Source organism: Pongo abelii, chromosome 11 (genome assembly GCF_028885655.2).
Source record: "Pongo abelii isolate AG06213 chromosome 11, NHGRI_mPonAbe1-v2.0_pri, whole genome shotgun sequence".
Lineage (NCBI taxonomy): Eukaryota > Metazoa > Chordata > Mammalia > Primates > Hominidae > Pongo > Pongo abelii.
The window spans coordinates 24,542,209-24,552,838 of NC_071996.2; positions in this window are offsets into that span (position 1 = coordinate 24,542,209).

A 10,630-nucleotide genomic window follows, 5' to 3' on the forward strand; every position below is an offset into this window, starting at 1 on the left:
AGATATTGTTCTTATGTGTTCATATAAAACCTTCTTCAAGTAGCATGTGTAGATCTCTGAGTGTGTGCATGTTTATGTGTGATTCATATATTTACAAAGGGAAATTATATGCCCCAAAATACATGGAAAATACAAAATATCTTTCAGTATTGTTATGGGCAGATTTATTCAGAACAATAATGAGGGACATATAACTAAATGCAGATATTATAAAATTAACAAAACTCTTAAGTTGTTTGACAAACATGAAGCTATCCTGACATAAAATATATAAAGCAATTTGCTGTTTGAAATAGTGTAACTATCAGATATGGTCAAATCTATCCTGAGTTTTACAGAAACCACAGCAAATGACTTAGCAATCCATAAATCCACACTTGACAGTACTTAAGCAGGTTTCATAAATGATTTGCAATGGAAGAAGGATTTTACTATAATTGTTCTCCATAGCCATAAAAAGCATTATAGATTAGAAAAAAATGACAAGGCAATATTAAAGAAAAATATTTTCCTAGCATCATTTTTAAAAAAAACTGGGGAAAGAAAAATAAAACCTTTAATGAGCTAAAATAAGTATGTTATATCTATATAAGGAGAGAAGGGGTCTTCTCTATCAGTTAAACTATTCCTTAGTTTTTTGAGCAAAATCCAAAAGAAATCCAGCGGAAACCCAAAATAAGTCCAGCATGCTCACAAAATCAATATTTCTAAAGCTTTGGGGTAAAAAGCATCTCTGTGGTGTGATTATTAAAAATATTTCTTCACCCCTACTTTCAGAGATTTGACTCCACTCTAAGCTCTCCAAGAAATGATATAACTGGGACCTGTTCTTGGTTACAACTAGGGAGTGAACACAAGACCCAAACCAGAGCATGGGAAATCTATTCCATTCTCTTGCTTGGAAACTTATTTGGAAGCATTCTCTCACTCTCTTCCTGTGTGTGACTAGGGAAACCTGTTAACCAGTTTTCAGAAGTTTCTGATATTCTGACCAACATGGCAACTGGTTTTAGGCTGAAACCAACAGAGCAGAGACATACAGAAGAAAAAAATGAAAAAGTAGATCCTTGAGGAGATTGATGAACCACTAATCTTTAATTCTAAAGATTATCTTACCCCAGAACTTCCCATCAATACTGGATGATAAATCTACTTTAGTTCTGTTCAAGTCACTTTGATTTAGATTTTTCTAACAGGTGAAGTGAGTGAACTTGCTTTAAGAAAGAGTTCATCCCCCCTTAATAGTCTAGTTGATTAGCTAATTCTATGAGACTAAAGAGGGATAAAGCTGTTGTGTAATCATGCATTAGTGACTCAGATTTGTACCTTTCCGTATATCTACTTGCTTTAGAATGTGACTTTGGAGCTCTTCCCACCGAGATAGAATCTATTTACTTGCTGACTAATTCTGAATTTAGTCATTTGACTTTGCTTAATGAAATGTTGAGAGTTTTGACACTGCCAAGGCTTGAAAACACTTCCTTGATTCTTTCTACTCTTGTTCTTCTGTCTCCACCACAAGACTATTCCTAGACTAGCCTGCTGGACAATAAGATATATGAAGCACAGCCAAGTTACTTCATTTGTCCCAGCAGAAGCTATCCTAGGACATTCAACAATCCACTGATCTCCACATATATGGAAAAGCCCAACCAAGATTAGCAAATCTGCCTGGCTGAACATAGATGCATAAAATAACCAGCCAAGACCAAAGAGAAACAACCACTAAAAACAGAAACAATGAAACACTAGACATGTGAGCAAAAAGGAACTTTCAGACTTATGACTCAAAAATTGACTTACATTTTATAATATTGAGTTTTCGGATTGTTGGTATGCAGTAACATTGTGGCAAGAGATAAGTAATATATACACTGATAAGAAAAGTGAGATGTTGCCACAGTGAAATCCCAAAATAACTGGCATTAGTTTTGGGACCAGATGGTGAGGAAGTTCTTAAAATAGTTTAAGACTGTTGACACATATAACAGAGTGGAAATATAGTGACCCATGTTTCGTGGTGGAGATATATTTGGCAGCACTTTTGATGATGATAATAGAAGATAGAAACATAACCATAGCATTTTTAGATTTGATGAAGGATATTCCCAAGGCAGTGCTGAAAGTACATCTAAGGGCAGGCGCAGTGGCTCATGCCTGTAATCCCTGCACTTTGGGAGGCCGAGGCGGGTGGATCACCTGAGGTGAGGAGTTCGATACCAGCCTGGCCAACATGGTGAAACCCAGTCTCTACTAAAAATACAAAATTTAGCTAAGCGTGTGGCACATGCCTGTAATCCCAGCTACTCAAGACGCTGAGGCGGGAGAATTGCTTGAACATGGGAGGCGGAGGTTGCAGTGAGCTGAGATTACGCCATTGCCCTCTAGCCTGGGCAACAAGAGAGAAACTCCTTTTCAAAAAGAAAAAAAAGAAAGTGCATCTAACTTTTACTAGCTATGTATGTGATAAGGTCCCATAAGAAAGAGATGAACTTGGCCGGGCACGGTGGCTCACGCCTGTAATCCCAGCACTTTGGGAGGCTAAGGCAGGCGGCTCACCTGAGGTCAGGAGTTCGAGACCAGCCTGACCAATATAGTGAAACCCTATCTCTACTAAAAATATAAAAACTAGCTGGACGTGGTGGCGGGCGCCTGTAGTCCCAGCTACTCGGGAGGCTGAGACAGGAGAATTGCTTGAATCCGGGAGGCGGAGGTTGCAGCGAGCCGAGATCACGCCACTGCAGTCCAGCCTGGGTGACAGAGCAAGACTGTCTCAGAATAAAAAAAAAAATTAAAAAAAAAGAAAAGTAAAGAAAGAGATGAACTCAGAAGATAATGAAAATTTTCTAATAGAAATTAGATAAAATGTATAAGGGCCAACATTTCCTATAATGAAAAAATATTTTCTCCTTTTAGCTTAGTGAAAAACTGAAAAGTGGCAAAAGAGTCTCAAAGAATGATGCCTCTAGAATGAAAACAAAATTAAGAGTTTGATTGTGACATCCTTGCTAAGACCCTGGATGGAATTAAAGTGATGTCTATTGGTTCTCTCCATTGGAAGTAAGTGATTCTAGGAATCTAAGGACGTCGTCCCACAGAAACTTGGCATGCCTAAAAGAGCAATGAAGAAAATGAGTGAGAAAGAACTATATGGAAAACAAGTATGGAAGTGCTTTTTCTTTCTCCCCCATTCACATAAAATAGACTCAATTTCATAAGAAACACACAATGTTCCTGAGTCAGTAAGAGTACCTCCAGCTTAGATCTAACAGGCAAAAAATACTCTCAATGTGAAAAGAGCTCTCGGATCTCAATAATATTCTGGTAGAAAGTGGGCTGATAATTCTTTTCAAAGAGCATATTTTCCCATTTCCTCCTTAGATGGCATAGAAACTAACAAGTTGTATTATCCTGCCAAGACTGCATTAACAAAATACCACAGACTAGATGGCTTAAACACCAGGCATTTATTTCTCACAGTTCCAAAGGCCAGGAAGTCCAAGATCAAGACAAAGGCAGATTCAGTTCCTGGTAAGGGCTTTCTTTGAAACTTGCAGATAGCTACTTTCTATCTACATCCTCACATAGTGTGTGTGAGAGATCTCTGTTCTTTCTCTTTTTATAAGAACACCAACTCTGCTAGGGTGACTCTGCCCTCATGATGTCTTCTACACATAATTGCCTCCCAAACACCTCACTTGCAAATGTCATCACACTGAGGGTTATAACTATTATAACATATGGATTCAGCAGGGGCATCATTTATGACATAATATGGACAAAGAAGGATGTCCCAAAGGTAAAGCCAACAAACATGGCAAACAATAAACTGTGAACCACAGGCAGGGAACAGAAGTGGAACCTGATCAAGAAAACCCTATCCAGAATGGAACAACTTGGCTACAGTTGCTCAGCAGGATTTCAAAATTATAAGCAGCAACTTCCCTTTGACTCCCTTTCTTTCTCTTTTGGGAAATGTGAGTGCTTATTGCAATCATCCTGTCTCAGTTTGACCATTGTTTTAGGGCATGTTCAAGTAAGTGTGTGTGTGGATGGAGTCAGAGGTTGATACAGACAGCTTGTCTTTTTGTTCATGGTCTCTAAATCAAGGGAATTATCATTTACCAAGGGTGTCCAATCTTGTGGGTTCCCTGAGCCACATCGGAAGAAGAATTATTTTATTGGATCCCACATAAAATAAATTAAGGCTAACAATAGCTGATGAGCTAAAATAAAAAGGTCTGTGCATATGTCTCACAGTGTTTTAAGAAAGTTTATGAATTTGTATTGGGCCACATTCAATGCCATCCTGTGCCCCACGCAGCCTGTCGGTGGTGGTTTGGAAAAACTTGATTAATGCTTTTGTGGTTGAGAAGATCTTGGACATGAAGTGATGTGATTAGATGAGATGTCAGATTCTGGGATAAAAGTGAGCATACGGTGCATACTAGAGAGTATGAATAATCATAGGCATAAGGCAAACCACACTATATTGATGACACTAACAGCTCTGAGTTTTCATCCTTCCCTGTAGCCTCATGTTTGCAGTATGACTTTGTAGTCACAATATTGTTCCGTGTTTCTGATTTCAGCCATGCGCCTTGCTTTGGGCACAATATGATTTTAGCAGTTATGACTAAGGAGAGAACTGAAAAAGTGTTGACATATTTCTGCTTCTTTTTGCTCCTGTGTCTTTGCCATGAGAACATGCCTGAGCTAGCTGACTGTGGGATGAGATACATGAGGCAGAATCTTTTTCTTTTTTCCTAGCACAGGCTTCCCAGAACACCTGTGAGCCAACTAGCCTACAAACATGAGAAAGAGCCCGGCAAAATCAGTAGAGATGTCTCACCATCTGCAGCTGATTCAAGAGAAATGAATGAGCCCTGTCCAGCCCAGACAGCTCCCACTTAAATGAACTAAATAGGCGCTTATATATTTTTACAACTAGGTTATCTGGGATGATCTGTTAAACAGCATTATTGTGTCAATAGGTAACAGATATAAAGACCTACAGATCTAAGTTGAAAGTATGTATTGGGAAGGTTTATGTGGAATCAATTTTGGTGTTAAAATAGCTGCCAGTTGAGTGTGTTGATTACTTGAATTTTCCTGGCTCTGACCCTTGAATAATGCTCTTTCAACAGATTTTAGCTTAAAACAGTGCCAAATGAAATTCTGTTTAAGTAACAATTTTACCATAACAATTGCTGCCACATTTTTCTGTAAATATACCTTTTTTTCTTGCTAGGGTGTCTAATTATTTTTTGCCAAACAATTAGTACAGAGAGGTATATCAGAGAGCAAGAAATTAGATAACAACTCATGATCTTGATATATATTGTGTATTCCAAGGAAGTCAGAATCCTGAGGCAATTATCCCATTTTTACTCAAGATCTATTCTGATTATAAAGGAATGTCAATTTTAGGTTGAGTACATCAAAAGAAAAACAATTTATGGATTATAATTAATTTATCTATCTGTCCATATAATTTTTGATTCAGCAGATATGCTTAAGAAACTGGAGATAGATACATGAATAACAGATTTACTATCTCACGCAGTGTATAGTCTAGCAGGAGAAACAAAAGTAAATAGACAAAGTAGTTCCTATTTACAATATTATAAATATTATTGTGAATATAATTACAAGAAGCCATGATGACAAAAAAGGAGAGGTAGTTTATTCTGATTAGAAGCCAGAGAGTAGGAATCAAATGTATTTTCCTGAATGATTTAAAACCCACATTGGTTTTGAAGGAAGACTATGCTGTGTACAGGTACTGGACTCTGTAGAATGGTACTCTAAGCAAAGCCACAGCTTCTAGAGAAGCCTGTAACATTCAGAACATGAAATTACCCTATGGAGTAAAAAAGGAATGAGATCCATGACATAAGAGAAGGAGGGCATTTATACTGCACTGGTGTTCCCACACCAATTCTCTTATTTTTCTTTTGCTGTTTTTGTTTTAGGAAATTAGAGAAGCTCGAGGAAATGGTTTGATTACATGGAATATTCTTTTGGGATAAACTCGTTCCTGGAGAATAAGTTTGAAATATCATTATTTAATAAGATAATTCTGTCTTCCTCTTATCTCTTAAAGTGAAAATATGCCACTAAACAATGATGTGAATAAAAATTTCCCTGAGTTCTGCATTACATAACTCAGTTGAAGCAGTGCATGTCCTAGTAACTGCTATTTACTAGAAGCTATCTCACAGGAATTCCTGGAAGAGATTAAGAAAACTAATGGGTGGAGCTGATCCACTCTAGGGGCTAAACGGCCATATTTCTTGGAAAGGAAACATCAAAATAAGTAATCGTTTCTGAAAATCTTGGTTCACATAACAAGACAAAATAAAATGATATGTCAGAAAAGACCATACAAGTACATTAATGTTAGTAACTAAGTATTACTAATTGAGCTTTCATCAAGAATTGAGTTAAAGAGAAGCATGTTAAAAAGTTATTTTAAAAAAGAAAATATAACTGAACTTCACGTTTCCATTTATAGGTTTATAATGATTCCTTTAGGGTATGGAAATAAAGGGAGAAATAGAAACATTTTACCTTGACAACAGAGATTTTAAAAACTCAATGAGCATGAATTACTTTTGCTTAACAAATAAAATCAAATGAACATGTATTAGATATTAGAAATAAAATGAGCTGCATGATGTCAAACTATTAGCTTCTGGGACTAGCTTTTTACCTTTGGTGGGATAGACAGCCAACCTGTAAGATGAGCATAAAGGATTAAAAAACTTCGTAGTGCTGCTCAGTCATTTTCCAAATGGTTCCAGAAAACCATATGATTGAAAATGCATTATTTTCTATTGGATTGCACTACTCTTCTAGCTCCTCCTTTTAATTATGCCTTCTGAAAGCCATGACATATTTAAAGCTTTGGATCCTCATTCTGTTAAGCAATGTGTCATGTATCCTCCAACACAAGAGGCAGAGGAATGGGGACCACAAGTGACCCTGGGTTATTGTGGGGGAGGGAGAATCAATAAAATATGAAAGAGGAAGATACAGTAATGGCACAGACACTACTAATATTGGAAAAATATTGGAAACTTCTCAATTTATAAAGACCTGCTGTCTAAGAAATATATAGAACAGGGTCTCTGTTGTAACTAAATATGTGAAGTATTATAAACTTTTATATAAAATAATTGCACAGCTGCTGTATATCTTGTAATATTTATCAGTGAACCACACAGAAAAATTTAACAGTTTAAATAAATAATGGGAATAGTCTTTACTGCTGAATTGAGGTAGAATGGCCTCAAAAGACACACATTCTCAAATTAAAAAAAAAAAAATCCAGACTGTTACATTGTGAAGCAAGGTGCTTTATAGAAAACTAGAGATACTGCAAAATTCAATTTATGCCTTTAGAGACTTTCAGAGTCCTAGTAAATATTTTACTGACCATTTTATGTTTTTAGTAAATGAAGTGCATAAAGCACCAGAGAAACCAGAAAAAATTGTTATTCTATTTCAATTTTATAACTCCTCTCACATTAGTGGTATATGAGTTTATCTATAATATGTAATGATACATCGATTCTAATAGGGTGTATTACAATATCCAGAATTCTCAAAGCAGAGTAATAAAAAATGCCTTCCACTACACCTATAATTTGAAACTTCCAAATATAAGCAGGATTATATACATAATGGAAATAAACCTTTTAAAATACTCATATCTGGTGCTTCGACAAGAAAACTTTTATATTGTCAGTGGTTTTGGAGTGTATAATTAAGTTTAAATATTGAAACTGAAACATGTTGATGTAATACCTGAATCAACATGACTACAAAATAATTCAGATAAAATACTGTCATAGAGCATTCATATAATTTCTTTGCTCATATCCAACAGCTAGGACAAAACTCAAACAACAGTAGATAATCATTTGTGAAATAGTTTTCTATTTTATCATATTTCTTGAACAACCCATTGTATATGTATCAATATTAACCTCTTAACAACAGGAAGGCTCCTGACTACTGATGCTATAATTTTATATACACATATTCCAAGTAATGCTGTTTAGTAATTATATTGTTTCTAAAGGAAAATATAATGAAAATGTTAGGGAGAAATAAGAGAAGAGAAAATAAAGTATTTCATTTTATAGCAAAAAAAAAAAAAAAAAAAAAAAAAAAAGCCCTGACAAAGAGAAAAAGAAATGTAACATTTTTAGTAGCAAAGTTTCCAGTCATATGCAGCCTTTGTTTGTTGGTTGAATATAAAAACACAATCCAAGAGAAACAAAGTTGAAGGGTAGTGACTTTTGATATTCTGTTTCAAAATTAACATTTTCTAAGGTTTCTGTTTTCTTGTTTGTTATATCTCAACCAGATGTGACCATCTTGTCTTACATCAGTGGATGGCCATGACTTAACCAACAACTCTTATCAAATAAATCCAGTCAGGGCTCAATAATTCATTCTAAGATAAATAGTGTACTCTAGTACTCAAGTGATCTCATCTACCCAGTCCTCTGCCTACTTTCCAACTTTGGCAAGAGTCAACTTTAAGATCTGCATCTCTCCTTCATAGTTTCATTCATGTTAACATCGGGCAAGGCAAAACATATTAATTTCAACCATTGGTTGTGAATCTTACACAGTTAGTTAACCTCTTGGCCTCTCTGTGACTTAGTGTGTCCTCTTAAAATGGAGGAAATGACACCCCAGGAGGCTTTGTGATAATTAAATGAAGAAATGTATATAAAACACGTTCCCCAGAACCTTATACGTGGTAAGCAGAGAATTGATATCTTCTGTTAGTGGAAGTATTAAATTAAGTGATTATGTGGTAAGAAATTGGCCTCATCTTTTCATAATAACGTAGTATGTATACAAGAATGTTGTGGAAAATAGCTACGCAGCCTTGGAACACGGTGAAGGTCAAGTATATGACCAATTTAGCTGTGAGCAATGGTAACTGGCTTGTTGTATGAGGCTGAAGAAATATTTTGAAAACACACAAGGGTGTCAGGGAAGCGCCGTGGCTTTTGCAGCATGTAATCAGATGCTCATACAAACTCTGCCATGAATACAGCAATACAGCCTTACAACAATACCGTGGGGGTTTCTTTTTAGACAATCATGTCTCTGCGGTTCAATGTGGAGTGTCAAAATGCCCCAGGATGGCCAATAAGACATTGAAAGTGACTTATGCAAGAGTTTCTGAGAGTTTGCAGTGCTATGACCCCAAAACTAAACAATGGGAAGGCACGCAAATCTTATTCCTTCTCTGTAAAATAAAGCAACTGTTGAATCTGTATTAAACATTGAATTTTCTCCTCCTAGCATAGGAAAGAATGGACACTTGATTTTTAATGTGTTTCTTTGTCCATAGGATACAGACCCTTTCTTATCAACATTTCTAACCTTAGCTGTCTCTAGGGTGTTCTTCTAAATATGCCCTCAATGATGCCAGAGATGTGTGTCATTCTTATAGGTCAGGATGTGGTAAGGAACTCTATGAGCATATAAATAATTGTCTTCAGACAACTGGGAAAATTGGTAAAAACAGAATGAGAACCAGCTGGGAGGTAGGAGATCAGCGCCCTGGGCCTGGTTCTAATACTAACATGATATGTAACCTTAAGTGGATCCTTGATGTGTTCTTGAATTTATTTTTCTCAGCTGTGAAATGGACTGCTGGCCTCTGACAACCCATCTCTTACTTTCATTCTGCAATGAGAAAGAGATCTACACTCTTCCTCATTTATGAACATATTTTCCTCCATCACAGGACTGACCATTTCTGGAAGTACAGTGTGTGTAAAAGTTGGAGTGCTTGATAACATAGGTATTCTTGGAAGCCCTAAATTTACTGAACCAGAAACTCTCATGATTCTAATACACACTGAATTTTAGAAGCACTGCTTTGTCAAATCAGATAATAGGGAATCTAAATTATTGGCCCTTGCCCTTTCAGTGTTGCCAGCTCAAATAAATAGCAAGGCAGGGAAAAGAAATGAGTGGTAAGAACTTGTGCCATCCTTTCCCCAACAATAATTTTAACAAAAATTTACCAGGAGGCTTAAATGTCTAAAATGAACACACAAATTTCTTTCAGCCAATCACAAATATCTTAATTGAGTTTTCCCCCTCTGGTCTTATCCCTGACCCCTAGACCTCATCTAACCCTCACGTGTTTTTTTAAAAATAATAATAATAAATAAAAATTGGCTATTGGATAGAGATTCTGAAAAGGCTTTCAAGAGGGTTTATGAATTTCCTGTAGCATACTAATAATAGAGATTGCAGGCTGGATTTAAATCTGGTTCCATCTCTCTTCAACTTGAGTGCTGTTGGCCACTACAGGAGCTGCCCAGACATTCAGTCACAGGAATTTTCCTACATGAGAGTAAAATCTAAGCCCCTTAGCTTAATTCATCAGGACCCTGCTTTCCTTTCCAGACTATTGAAGGCTGCCTTGAGAAATTAAAGTTTGATTTGAGACGTGGAAGATGGATAGGTGCAAATGAGAGTATGACGTGTACAGGGATAATTTTCAGGCAGAGTGAACAGCGTATGTGCAGGCCCTGTAGGGTGACAGCTTGTTGAACTGAAGGAATTGAAGAAAATACAGTACTTC